The sequence below is a fragment of the Lynx canadensis genome, chromosome E1 (assembly GCF_007474595.2).
Source record: "Lynx canadensis isolate LIC74 chromosome E1, mLynCan4.pri.v2, whole genome shotgun sequence".
NCBI classification, from domain to species: domain Eukaryota; kingdom Metazoa; phylum Chordata; class Mammalia; order Carnivora; family Felidae; genus Lynx; species Lynx canadensis.
Window position 1 is genome coordinate 31,455,168 of NC_044316.2, and position 15,757 is coordinate 31,470,924.

A 15,757-nucleotide genomic window follows, 5' to 3' on the forward strand; every position below is an offset into this window, starting at 1 on the left:
CTTCTATGAGCCAAGATGGATTCAGTGGAGAATTTTACCAAATGTTAAAGAAGAATTAACAATTCTGTACAGTCTTTTTCAGAAAAAGAAACACTTCCTAATTCATTTTATGATGCTAGGAAAACTAGACAAAGATAATGCAAAGGAAGACTTTTACAGTGAATATCCTTTGCGAATATAGATGCATACCCATAACAAATTATTAGCAAATAGAACTAAGCAAAATATATAAAAGAATTATATACTATGTTCAAATGAGGTTTATTCCAGGCATGCAAATCTGGCTCAATATTAAAAAAAAAAAATCAGTGTAATTCACCATTATAAAGGCTAGAAGAGAAGTCCCATGATTGTATCAATTAGTGCAAAAGAGCACTTTTCAAAACTCAGAAATCATTCATGATTAAGATTCTCAAAAAATATGTAACAGGGAAAGAAACTTCTCCAATTTTATAAAGCACACCTAAAAAAACAAAAACAAAAAACGAAAAACTCTACAGTTATCAATGGTTTTCCCCCAAGGTCATGAAGAAGGCTTGGATGTTCACTCTTACCACTCTTATTCAGCATAGAGCTGTAAGTTCTAGTCAGTTAACTAAAGCAAGAAATAGGAAATAAGACATACTGATAGGAAAAGAAGAAATAAAAAGTGTCCCTATTTGCAGATAATATGGTTTTCTATGTAGCAAATCCAAAGGTATCAGCAACAACAAAAACTCTTAGAATTAATAAACGAATTCAGCAAGACTGCAGGATACAAGGTAAATATTAAAAATCAACTATATTTCTGTGTACTAGCAATAAACAGTATACAATGAATATAAAAATACATATCATTTATAATTGAGGGGCACCTAGCTGGCTCAACTGGTGGAACGTGTGATCTTGATCTTAGGGTTGTAAGTTCAAGCCCCACATTGGGTGTAGAGATTACTTTAAAAAATCGTTTTTTAAAAAATGATATCATTTACAATTGAAAAAAAGTAATATTTAGGTGTATACCTAACAAAAACATGTTCAAGACTTTATGCTGAAAACTGTATACTACAGATGAAAGAAATAAAAATCTAAATAAATGAGGAGACATACCAATTTCATGGATTGGAAAACTCAAAATAGCAAAAATGTCCATTCTTTTTAATTTTATATACAGCTCTAATGCAATACCTATCAAAATCCTAGAAAAAAAATTTGGGGTAGAAACAGACAAATGTGTGCAAGATCTATACACTAAAAATCACCAAACACTGATGGGAAGAAATAAACCCTAAATAAGTGGAGAGACATGCCATGGTCATAGATTGGAAGGCTTAATCTTTTGAAGATACCAGTTCTTCTAAAGTTGCTCTATAGGTTCAAAACAATCCTTTCTTGTAGTTCCATCCCTGACATGATCAGAGCATTATTGGTAATGGTGGGTGTCTGTGTCTCATTCCTGACCTTATAGAAAATGTTCATAATGGGGCACCTGGGTGGCTCAGTCGCTTGAGCATCCGACTTCGGCTCAGGTCATGAATGATCTCATGGTTCGTGAGTTCAAGCCCTGTGTCGGGCTCTGTGCTGACAGCTCGGAGCCTGGAGCCTGCTTCAGATTCTGTGTCTCCCTCTCTCTCTGCCCCTCCCCTGCTCATGCTCTGTCTCTCTCTGTCTCTCAAAAATGAATAAACGTTAAAAAAATTTAAAAAAAAAGAAAATGTTCATAATATTCCACCATGAAGTATGATGTTTGCTGTAGATTTTAGTATATTTATCACATTAAAGACTTTTTTATTCCACATTAAGAGTTCCTATCATAAATGAATGTTTGATCTTGTCAAAGGATTTATCATTATCTATAAGGATGAATTATGTTAATGGATTTCTGATTTTAAATTGTCTTTCAATTCCTGAATATTACAGGTTGGGTTCTCAAGGGAGTAGACTCTGAGACAAAGTCTGGTGTTTAGGATATTTATTAGAGAGTAGCCTTGGGATCAACACCTATGGAAGGGATAGAGAGACATCAGGATTGGGCAAAGAAGGAGATAAAGATTTGATGCAAACCTCATAGCTTCAACTGCCCATGAAATGTATGCCATTCCTGTAAGGACGTAGTCTTGGACAAGGGGTCTCTCCATAGCTGGGTCAATTCCTGAAGGGGCTATAAGCTAAAGGATGTCTACTGACAATACTTGAAACACCTGGGCAACAAATCTTTTCTTGAAAGGCAATTTGGGCTTCACACCTGTAGTCTACAATACGGAGCTATATGGCATATATATATATATATATATATATATATATATATATATATTTATATATATATTTACATATATATATATAAATACATGGCCAGATTAATTTGTGAATATTTTATTTGGGATTTTTGCTTTCTTTTTTTGAGACAGAGAACAAGAGCAAGTGAGGGAGAGAGAGAGAGAATATTAAGTGGGCTCCATACTCACCACAGAGCCCAACACAGGGCTTGATCCCATGACCCTGGGATCATGACCTGAGCCGAAATCAAGAGTTGGTCACTCAACTGACTGAGCCACCCAGGCATCCCTGTAATTTTTACTTCTACGTGAGCGAACCTGTTCAATAATGATCTTTTCTTACACTATACTTGTCTGGTTTTAGTAATTAAGAATATACCATCCTCAACAAATGAATTGTATTTTAGTTTTTTAAATATACTATTCAAGATAACTTGTATAAAACTGATCTGTTTCTTACCTGTTTTCTAGAAATTACCAATCAATATGTAGCAGCCCCTGCCAGTTGCACTCTTATTTTGTCCTTTTTTAAAGTTTAATTTCTACACCTGATGTGGGGCTCAAACTTATGACCCTGAGATCAATAGTCACATGCTGTACCGTCCAAGCCAGCCAGGTACCCCTTTTGTCCTTTTTTTAAAGAGCTTAACTCCTGACAGCAGCTGACTCTAGCTTAATGGCTACATTTCCTAGTCCCTTTGCTTCTACAAGTGGTGGTGTCACTAAATTATGGTCAAAAATTGAGTGGAAGTGTTATGTGGAATTTTGTGGAAGTCTTGTTACCAAAACACAACTTTTGTGTCGTCGTCTTCGTCGTCGTCGTCTTCTTCTTCTTCTTCTTCTTCTTCTTCTTCTTCTTCTTCTTCTTCTTCTTCTCCTCCTCCTCCTCCTCCTCCTCCTCCTCCTCCTCCTTCTCCTTCTCCTTCTCCTTCTCTCCCTGTTGCCAGCAATGCAGAAATGCTGACAGAAAGCTGATATGGCAAAGTAGAAAAATAGAGACTAGATCTCCTATGTGAGAGAATAGGCCAGTGTGAGCTTACAGCCATTGTAGTGGGTTTTCTGATGTCATCGTTGGCTTATAATTATCTTCCTATTCAACACCTGTTGCTCCTCCTATTTGTCTTCCAGATGTTGTTGTGGAGTTCACGTCTTCAGTCTTAAAATGACCTTAACAAGAGTTTGTTGTTGGTTTAGTCTCAGTATTTATTTAAAAATGTGAAAATAGGGGCACCTGGGTGGCTCAGTCAGTCAGTGTCCCACATCGGCTCAGGTCATGATCTCGCGGTTTGTGAGTTCGAGCCCTGCATCCGGCTCTGTGCTGACAGCTCAGAGCCTGGAGCCTGCTTAGAATTCTGTGTCTCCCTCTCTCTCTGCCCCTCCCCTGCTTGTGCTCTGTCTCTGTCTCTCTCTCTCAAAAATAAATAAACATTTAAAAAATTGAAACATGAAAGCAGCCTTCTCTCTTCCCTTTTTCTTCACTTTTACACTTTCATTAACTAGGCATATAATTCTAGGTTGGTAGCTGTTTTTCTCACAGCACTTTAAAGATGTTATTCCATTCTCTTTGTTCTTTGGATTCCTTTTTTGCCTTTATGAAGTATTCTATCAGTCCTTTTCTAAGAAAAGGTGCTTTCTGGAGTTTCCTTAAGAATTCTACTTCGTTCTTGGTATTCTGCAGTTTTATATAATATTCTTAGGTGTGGATTTATTTGTCTGTATCTTGCATGGTATTTATATCATTTCCTGAATCTAGAATTCACATTTTTGTTAATTTCAGAAAAAAATACTTAGCCATTGTCTGTTCAAAAACTGTCTGTCTTATTCTCTCTCATCAATCCCTTGGAACTCGAAATAGACATGTGCGAGACTTCTCTGCCCCATCTTCCTTCTTTTAATATCTTATATATGAAAGATGAGACTTCTGTCTTTGGACAGTTTCTGGGCAGTATCTTTATATCTGTCTGCTAGTTTACTGATTCTCTCTTCAGCTCTGTTATTCATCTTCTGTGTGTGTGCACAGTGTGAGTGCATGCATACATGATTGTATGTATGTGTTTTAATTTCAACAACAATATTTTTCACTTTAAGGACATTCTATTTTAATTCTTATATTTGTCTGCCCATGTTCTATACTCTTATGTTCATTGCTCAAGTTTTTAACTCATTTCTATTAATTTTGAAATATGCTTACTTAATAGTCTATATCTTATAATCATACTCTGTGGGGATCCCGTTCTTCTATATTTGTTTCAAATTCTCTTTCTGTGACTTGGCAGTTTAATTGTTATGATACTATATTTGGTCAGTCTTCATATTAGGAATCCTAATGGACTTGGATTAAATATGTACTAATCCAGAGAGGATTTGCATTTACTTCACCAGTAGCTCTGAGCTACTATGAATATGAAAGCACCTTCAATGAATTTCTCACCTTGGAGTTTCCTGAACCAAGTATAAATGCAGACCCCCAAATCTACATGACAGCAGGACTGTAGTTACGATTCTCAAAAGAATATCTCCACTTGTCTCTGAACTCAAAATTCTCCTTTTGTTAGTAGACATTATCTTTCTAGTCTACCTTTTCACTTAGAATATATGCTACTTAAGTTTTCCTTTTGAAAGAACAACTGCAGGTGTATGGGTCCTGGCTTGAATTCCTAACCTTCATAGGAGACTTGTTTTATATTTTAACATGAAGTCATTAAAAACTGAAGCTTCAAGAATCAGTAGATATCCCCAAGTCACCCTGTGTGGCAATGCTGGTGCTACTTATATCCCACATGAACTTCCCTTAATTTTGTGTAAATGCAGCTTTCCATATAAATGGAGTTCCCCAGGGTCGCCTGGGTGGCTGAGTCAGTTAAGCCTTTGACTTCGGCTCAGGTCATGATCTTGTGGTTTGTGAGTTCAAACCCCACGTTGGGCTCTGTGCTGACATCTCAGAGCCTGGAGCCTGCTTTGGATTCTGTGTCTCCCTCTCTCTCTACCCCATTCCTGGTCACGCTCTGTCTTTCTCTCTCTAAAAAATAAACATTAAAAAAAAGTTTTTAAAAATGGAAATTCCCAGAATTTCTAAGTATTTGAGGCAGTATACTTTTCTAGGACATAATTTTTTTTTTTTGAATGTAGAATAGTCTGCTAAATTTCCAGAAGTCATCCAATCCAACTTAAATTCCCATTCTCTGTGTTCCCACATCATCCTAGATCTCTTGTCATGGTACTTATATTTCTTTTATTTTTGTGTCGTAATTTCTGGGTTGACTTCTCCCCCACTATACTGTGAATTAATTTAAAAAGATGAAATTCAAAATCTGTTTCTCTGTCAGTTTATTGATATTTGCAGTGAAGATGATAGGAAAGCTATATACTCCTAGTTTTCTGACTGGCCCTAACTCAGGGATAGCCAAGGGATAATTCTACAATCTCTCAAATCATGGGAATGAGTATGGATCCACATGAAGCCTCTTGGCTCTCTTCTTCCTTCCAACTCTATTAATATGCAGGTCAGCTCCAGAAACACAGCTGTGTTCAGTGAGATACAGCACAATGCAGACTGTGGAAGGGGGAGCAGAAGGTGTGCATTTCCTGGGCAAAGTTCATTTCTGCCTGACTCATTCGCCTCTTTTCTGGTCCTGTTCCCCAAGTCAACTTTGTTCATTTACTCTCTGTAAGCCTGGTGGCAAAACTGTGAAAAGATATGAAAACCAACCATCTGCATCCAACCAAATAATGAAACAATATCTGCTCTGGCAGGATAACTAGAGTTTGTGAGGGTCTTTATAACAAGCCATGCCTGGAAATTGTCAGTGAGTATATTAACAGACCTAAGTTAATTATCCCTGAGGAGTGTCATGTACTCTGGTATCTAACAAAACCTTTGAATCCTTATTTTAAAAATTATTCGAAATCTTAGGTTTTGAAAACTAACCTAGATTATCAGCCTTTCTTAGTCTTAGGAATTGATTTTGTGTGACTGCCACTGATTATCAAGAGTCATAATTTGGTTGAAATGGAAAGGAGAGAATTAACCTCCTTGAGTACCTGGTGTGTGCCTAGATTTCCCTAAGCATTTTATATTTTACCTTAATATCTTCACGGATCTATTAGTTGTGATGTATTATTATCCTATTATACGTTGGGGAAAGTAAAAATCTGAAATCTAAGTAACTTTTTAGGGCCCCATATCTTATGTTTGAGATTTTTGATTCCCAAGTAAATATTTGTATCATACCACTATGCAGATTCTTATGTGGTAGTTTATGAAATCTCTTACATGAACTGAGACAATCCTTTCTGGATCTTCCTAATCATGTATAACCACATGGAAAATCACAGCCAGCAAAACTTACCATTTTTTCTCCTTTGTTTCCCTCCTCTGTCCTTCTTCTTCCCATCCTCTCACATCTTACCCCTCCACGCATCCCCACCTTCCCCACCACCACCCTTAGAAAATTCGTAACACCCTAATAATTGTCCTGCCACATTTTTGTTTATATTCCTATAGTAACATACAAAAGTAAATTATACATGCACACATATATGGAGATTATTCTTTTCTTACAATATGAGATTGTATGCAAACATTCTGCACTCTATTTTTTATCACTCAAGAACACCTCATGGAAATTCCTTCAAGTCAACAGGGAGCAATATCTTTCCATTGCTGCATAGTATTTCATGGTATGGGAATACCGTACCACATTTTTTTTAGCCATTCCGATTATAACCAATACTCTCATAAAGTATGTGTGTATTTATATTTGAATACTTGCATTTTTATTTCTGTAGCTATAATACAAGAAGAGGGGTTGGTAGCTGAAATTGTATTCATTTTTAATTTTAATAGATGTTTCTGGTTGCTTCCTAAAAAGGCTGTAACAATTCCAGTTTTGTTTCCTCCTGAGGGCATCTTTTACTAGCTCCCCCTCTAACGGTAAGTGTTACTGCTTTTTTAAAAGGTGTGCTTTTTTAAAGGGTGGTGTAGTGTTATCTCAGTTTTATTTAATTTGCATTTGCCTGATTACCAGCGAGTTTGCACATATATTTCTTGACCTTGGGATTTGCTTTTGAGGCATTTGTTTTCTCATAACCCCTTGCCCATATTTTTTTTTTTTAATTTTTTTTTCAACGTTTATTTATTTTTGGGACAGAGAGAGACAGAGCATGAACAGGGGAGGGGCAGAGAGAGAGGGAGACACAGAATCGGAAACAGGCTCCAGGCTCTGAGCCATCAGCCCAGAGCCCGACGCGGGGCTCGAACTCACGGACCGCGGGACCGCGAGATCGTGACCTGCCCTTGCCCATATTTTAACGGACTGTTTGCTTTTTTCTTATCCATATTTAAGCTTTGCATTTTGTTAAAGAAAAAATATGAACTTCAAGAATTTGTATATATTGAAACATGTACATGTGGAGGTAACTCAGTCTACTCAGTGTGAATTTTGGAAAATAATGTTTATGCAAAACAAGAGGAAACAAATAACATTAAGTTTTTAACCATGTTATATAGGGTTATCTGCTTCATAACTAATTAAATGTTGTCTTAACCTAACTGGTCATGGGTTTTGTGCTCAGACTCTATAGCTTATAGTCACACAATTCTGTGGTTTATTGTTTAGGAATTGCTCGTTAAGTATGTATTCAGTATGGATTGTGGGCAGTTGTTTTATTTTTTGCTAAATTCTTTCTCAGATTTATAGATAGCATACCTTTTTCTTTTCCTGTTGAATATTTTGCAATTTCTTTCCAAATCAGTGTTTGTCTATTGCCTCGTTTTGTTTAACTCCTTTTGCCATACAGAGATTTAATATATTTTATAGACAGAAATGGCAGGTTTATTGGTAGATCTTTTATTGGTAGATTCTGGTTTCTTGTCTTGGTTAAGAAGGTTTCCTTTACCCCACCACCAAGTGTTGAACATGTCTCCTCATTTTTCTTTAACATGTAAATCTTTATTTCATGTGTAATTTTATTTTGCATAGGCATAATATTAGGGTATATGTATGTTTTTCACACAAAGTCAGTCTGACATAATCTTATGAATAATTTTTTTCATTAAATAGATATATTAGTATTGGTATATTGGAAACTGTTAAATATACCAGTGCCCATTTCTATCTTTTGCATCCTGTTTCATCCCTCTATGCATCTATTTTTATGCCAGTGACATATTGATCCAATTACATGGATTTTTTTTTTCTTCTTTAACAAGTGATAGCTCCTTTTTTTTTTTTTTTTTCAACGTTTATTTATTTTTGGGACAGAGGGAGACACAGCATGAACGGGGGAGGGCAGAGAGAGAGGGAGACACAGAATCGGAAACAGGCTCCAGGCTCTGAGCCATCAGCCCAGAGCCCGACGCGGGGCTCGAACTCACGGACCGCGAGATCGTGACCTGGCTGAAGTTGGACGCTTAACCGACTACGCCACCCAGGCGCCCCATCACCTTTAGCTTCTTAATTTAGGTGGGCTGGAAGTCTATATATGGAATTAGCTTGTAGTGGTGCATAATGCATATTACATGTGAAAACCAATGAGGTTCCTGATTTGGGGCCAGCTTCCATGTGCTCAGCCTCATTAGGTTGTGTCATAAAATGTTCCCTGAGGTTCTTACTAATAAGTATCTTCCTATGAAATTTCTCTGGTGTATATTTAGAAATCACTATCTACTACTTAAGATGATGTCCCTGGTCCCTGTTGGATATTTTGAAACCTTGCCCCACCCCTCTTTTTACATAAAATCATTTATCTCCTGGAGGCAAACACTGAAATAACAGAAGCAGAAAGCTTCTCAAATTCCTAGCAAAATGCTTGTAATAATGCTGCTAATTTTTGGCAGGAGATCAGAACTTCTGATATTATATTACATCAGTATTATAAATCTGCCTTGTGCCTCTGTGAGCAAACTGGCCACCAAAAATGCTGCAATAACTGATTCTACTGGACTCAGAAAGCCATAGCAGCAAGAACTAGTGTGGGACTAGGCAGAAACAAAGTAGGTCAGAACTTCCTTTGAAGACCCGTGCATTCTGCAGTATGCTTAACCATATCTCTCAAATGTTTCTGCAGCTCCGTAGGAGGAAATCTCCTGCTGGGATTAGTGTATTGCTTAAAAATGCAATTTGGATTTGTTTTCCTTAGAACAGTTTTGAAAGTTTTTTTTCCTTTTTCCCCCCAAATAGAATATATATTTTAAAGTATCAGGTAATTAGATCTCTGTATTAATCGTTTAGGGCTTGGGAAGTTTGGTATTTTTCTTTTGACTTAAAAAAATCAACTACAAAAGCAGAAGGTTCGGAAAGGAGAATACAATTGCAAAGCCCCCCCCCCCCATCATCATCAGTCCATTAGGACTGTATAGTCATACTGCCTAAGAAAAAAAAAATGTCATTAAAGCAAAAGGACTAAAATACATAATGATATTGATAGAAAAAATCACTGCTATAAATTATGTCATGTTGACCAGTTACAGTGGGAGAGCAAAGTAATTCCAGAAAAATATGAACAAATATTTAATTATACCAATACAATTATTCCAGCAATGGAATGACCTTTTCCCACATGACAGTGATGCAGGGGAGCAAATGTCCATGTGTCAGAAACTCCAACAAAGTAACCCAAGTACCCAGATCAGTTGTCTCTTGTATCTCAGGTATCAACACCTTCTCATTTTTGTGAGGTTCCATTCTAAGAATTCTGTGTTTGCCCTGCACTGACCCAGAAGCTGAATTAAGTGCTTGGTTGAATTTAATTTTGCTAAGGAATTGACTCACATTGAAATTAATAGTGAGCAATGAAAAATCCATCTCTTCCTTCTTTCCTTTCTTCCTTCTATCTTCTTTTACTCTTTGAAACAGGAAAAGCATATAAATGGTTAGAAATTCAAGACATGGTGATGTCATGGAAAATGGTGGAGTAGTAAGCTCCAGGAATTGGTCTCTTCACTAAAAATAACTATTGGCTTGGCAGGAACTATCAGAATCAGTGATTTCAGAACTCTTAAGTCTAGTTGAATATTTACAGTATCCAGGGTGGTGCCTGATGAAGAAAGAGGTTGGTAAATTTTGGTGAATTTTCAAAGTTTATGTAGTGACTGCAATTCCAAATCATATGAGGGATAGCATGTAGCTGTGAGGATGGTGGCCCATATTTCTGGTGTTGCTTGCTGGTGCCAGGATGGGTGACAGAGATCTTGGGAAGTCTGATATTTTTCTTTTGACTTAAAAATCAACTGTAAAAGTATAAGGTATGGAAACGAGAATGCAATTGCAAAGACTTCCATCAACATCAGTCCTTCAGGACTCTAGAGTCATACAGCCTAAGAAAAAATGTCTGTCGTTAAAGCAAAAGGACCAGAATATATAATGATACTGATAGAAAAATCACTGCTGTAAGTTATATCACGTTGACCAATTAGAGTGGGAGAGCAAAGTAATTCCAGAAAAGTATGAACAAATATTTAATTATAACAATATGGTTGTTCCAGCAATTGAATGACCTTTTATCACATGACACTGACACAAGGGAACAAATGTCCACGTGGCAGAAACTCCAACAAAGTGATCCTCTAAAAATCAGGATTTTGGCCACTTTAGCATGTTGCTGAGGGGCTATTACAGGAGCTGACTATTGTTTCAATTCTCATACACAGAAGCATTTTTCTGGTAATGTCAGTTGGGAGGATTCTTTCACCCGTCCCCCTTATGTATACCTAGGCATTTAAGGAATTCTCTGTCAGGTCACTTGCTACTTGCTGACATGGCTGATAATAGAAAAGGGATTTCAGTGGCCACACATGACGAGGAATATAGTCTTTGCACAAATAGTTTGGAAAAAATCAATAAACAAATGAGGAAGACTAAGAGGGCTTCCTCAATTAAAATAGTTGTCAAAAGCAACAAACGGAATTTCTATAAAGGGGGAAGAATTTGATTTCAAGATCTTTCACATTATAATATTCAAAATGTCCAGTTCTCAACAAAAAAAATTATAAATAGACAAATAAACAGGAAAGTGTGGCCTATTCATAAAAAATATAAAACAATAAATTGACAAAAGCATCACTGATGGAGCCGAGACATTGGAGTTATTAGACAAAGATTTTAATTGTCTTAAATATGCTCAAAGAGCTGAAAGAAACCATAAACAAAGAACCAAAGGAAATCAGGAGACTGGTATACGAGTAAGTAAAGAATATGAAGAAAGAGATAGAAATCACAAAAAGGAACCAAACAGTAATTCTGGAGCTGAAAGTACAATACCTGAATGAATTAAAAATCCATGAAGGGATGAAGTAGCAGAATTAAAATGTCTCAAGAAAGGGGCGCCTGGGGGGCTTAGTCAATTAAGCGTCTGACTTCCCCTCAGGTCATGAACTCACAGTTTGTGAGTTCCAGCTCCACATCAGGCTCTGTGCTGACAGCTCAGAGCCTGGAGCCTGCTTAGAGTTCTGTGTCTCCCTCTCACTCTGTTCCCACCCTGCTCTTTGTCTCTCTGTCTCTCTGTCTCTCTCTCTCAAAACTGAATAAAGATTTTTTAAAAAGTCTCAAGAAAGAATCAATATTAAATATAAAGCACTTAAAATTACTCAATCTGAGGAGCAGAAAGAAAAAAAGAAATTAGAAAAAAAAAGGAGCAGAGGAGCAGAACTAAAGGTACCTATCAGACACTATCAAACAGACCAACATACCAATAATGGGAGTCTCAGAGAAAGAATATATTCTCAGACAGAAGAATATTTGAAGAAATGATGTCTAAAAACTTCCCAAAATTTGATAAGAACATGAAACTACATCTAAGAAGTAGAATAAACTTGAAGCAGGATAAACTCAAAGAGAGATCTACACTCAGACGTGTTATAATCATACTGTCAAAATCCAAAGCTAAAGTCTTTTTTCTGATAGCCATAGAAGAAACTAAAACTGTGTGTGTGTGTGGGGGGGGCTTTGGTGGCTTTGAAACTTCAGATGCCCTAAAGCCATAAAGGGGATACACTGAAAGACCTTAAGGTGAGAAACATAGAGTTGATCACAAAAGAGCATTCGTTACAGAAGACACCAGTTCTGAAAGCATATTGACTTGAACTTAGCAGATAATAAATATTAATTTCTTTCCTTTTTACTCAGATATCATTAATAGCACTCTATTTCCAAAAAAAAAAAAAATCAGTTCAAACTATCAAGTGAATACATTTTAGAGCTTTTACCTTGATCACTTCAGATTAACAATACCTCTGTTTGAGAGTGTTGGTTGTTTAACATACTCATTCTGTCTCTGGAATATGCTCCCTCTCCCCGACATGGATACTTGTTGTGAAAATGGAAGCTGGTTAGATTGAGGAGAATTTAAAGCATTGTGCAATGGGAAAGAACTTTTTTTTAACTATACAAACTTAAGTAAAATGTACTTTTCAAGCTGTTTTTGAGATATATTGATTGCTCCCATGAAGTTGGCAAGCATCATGAGACTAATAAATTTTCTTAATATTTTTGTTAATGTGACTGGTGTTTGCCTATTTTATGTTGCCCAGAGAGCCCAAGGAGATTGCAACTATTAAATGAGGTGTCTTGGTGATGATTAAAACTATTTGGTGAATAATGACAGAAAGATAATGAAAGAAAAAGATAAGGATGAATGATAATGATAGCTTCCATATCTTGAGCACTCTCTTATATGGAATGTACATTTGGTTTCTTGGTTCAAGTTTTCGATTTTCATAAAAAGGTAGTTTTCATTAAATAAATATTTACCTCATATACGTTCTGAAATAGTTGTGCTTTGGAATCACGTGTGGAGCTTTATTGAAAAAAATATATACCGTGATTTTACCAGCAACTGAGTGAGATATTGGGAATAAAATAATGAAATCATCCTAAGTCCCCACCAACAAGAAGCTAATAACTTAATCTGGGAGGGAAACAATATAAGCTGTAAGGCAGCATGAAAAATGTTAGCAGCATGAACAGAATGCTATAGGAACACAGAAGAGAGAGCAAGTGATTTTGATTGGGGGTATCACTGGAAGCTTCACTGCAAAGGTAGCATTCAATTTGAACTTAAAGGACACTAAGTATTTCACCAGGCAGAGATAGAAATAGAGAATGGATTCTTTGTCCCAAATTGAGAAGTATATCACAAGACCAGATTTATAATCTTTAAAAATATCGAGAATATCCATTCATCTATGGATGGACACTTGGGTTGCTTCCATATTTTGGCTATTGTAAATAACACTGTAATAAACATAGGGGTGCATCTTTAAAAAAGGAGAATGGACTCTTATAATAAATAAAATTTCATGAACAGTCTTATTTTCTACTAGTGAGTTAGTAAGTGCTACCATGTGCATTGCATAAGAGTAACTATTTGGGGTAAATTTTTACTTTATAAAGACAACTTTGTATACTCAAGGCCTTCAATATTACTTCATATTTTACTTACAGAAGATTCTCAATTATTCTTGTGTAGATTACTCATGCAGTCGATTCTGTGAAGTATATCTGAATTTTCAGATTGCCTTTACTTGTCCAGTACCTGATCCAAAATACCAAACATTCAACCAACAAATGCTGTGAGGCTATCAGTAACCAGCACATAGTCAGTATATGTTGAGAAAGTACTTCTGGATTGGGAGGTGAAGTCACAGGGACATAGGACAATGTTAGGAATAAGAAGGGGCATGTGTGGCTTGAAAGAGAATATTCAATATTGTAACATAATTTTCTGTTTGAAAAATGGAAAAGAACTCTCTTGCTTTTGTAATGCAAATTACAAAGAGCACATCTCTCCCTGAGTAATCATAGCTGGTAGGCATACTTAGAAGATAGAGTGAAAAAGAATTCAGAGCAAGCAGTGTAAGATACACGTTACTTACCTGAAATGCTTTCCATTGTGTTCAGTGTAATTTATACTGTCATTTCTATTGCATATATAAATATGTTCCTTCTGAAACTATACATTTATTTTATTTAAAAATTAAACTCAAGTATTGGCTATGAGTAAGATTGAGTAAGCATAGTCCACTCTGTCTCTACCAATGAATACAGATCTAAAACTAAGACAGAAGGCATGGGGCAGCTGTTGTTGACTTTGAAAACTAAACAGTAGCAGATGGATTGGGTAAGAATACCAGAATTCAAAGTACCACCAAACTGGAGGTGCATTTAACACTTTTTATCCCTCAGGTCTCCCACTTTTTTTCACTGGCATGGCCACGTTTGTAAATGTGCATGGCAGGGCAGGGTAACTGAACTGGCTGGAGGACTGAAAAGGGTTCCACAGGTGAACGGGAAGTACTAGGGAGATCATAGACAGGAAGAAACCGGGGAAAGTGATCCCATAAAATTGTGAACTCTTGGGCTCATCTGAAGCTGTCATACGTGAGTCTATTTCTAATAAGCATACCAAAAACATTGAGAACTGAAATAACAGACCACTTTCCAGGTCCCATACTGAACCAACCACTGGGAACATTCATGAAACAGATCCAGATAGTCATACAAAGACTTTGAAAAGGTTGAAAACCAAACTTAAAGAGAATCACAACTCAAAGAAAGTGAGTCAGAATTTGCAACCTGAACTTAAATTAATCATGACAATTACTTACAAATGAAAATTGCATTATTTCTCATAAGATTTGTACAAGACCCAGAATCTTATAATAAAATGTCCAGGATATGATTTATATTGCTTGACATATGAGGAACCATGAAAATCTCATCTGCATAGGAAAAGACAGTAGGCACCAAAGCCAAGAGAATCCAGATGTTAGAATTATCTGACAAAGACTTTACACACTTATTGTAACAATGCTCCAACAAGTAAAGCCAAAAACTCTTTAAGATAATGGCAAGAAAGTTTCAGTAAAGAGAAAGAAGAAAAGAACCAAATGGAAATTTCAGAAATGAAGAAAGTAATTACCAAAAAAAACCCCCAAAAACAAAAAAACCCACTGAGTATACACTAGAGCAGAATGGAGATAGAATCACTAAACTTGAAGATTATCTATAGAAATTGTACTATGTGGATACTAGATAAATAATTTTTAAAATATGGACACATTCTTAGATACTTAGATAATATAAAAAATTCTAAGGTTTGGGTTATTAGAGCTCCAGGAGCAGAGAAGTGTGTTGCTGAAAAAATATTTGAAGACACATGGCTGAAAACGTCCCAAATTTGACACAAGACCTACAAATTCAAGAAGCCTGGTGAAACCCCAACTGGGGGCAGGGAGAGTAAAGCTAGAAATTCAAGCTCAGAAAATCAAACTGCTAAAAACTGAAGAAAAAGAAGACAATCTAGAAAGCAACAATATTACATATAGGAAAGCAATGATGCAGACGACTTCAGTTTCCAAATCAGAAACCATGGAGACCAGAAGGAAGGGACACAACATAAAGTGCCTTGTGAGGGGGCAGGGGAGACTCATCAATCCAGAATTCTATGTTCAGGAAAATATCCTTCATGAATGATAGTGAAATAAAGACATCCTAGATGAAGGA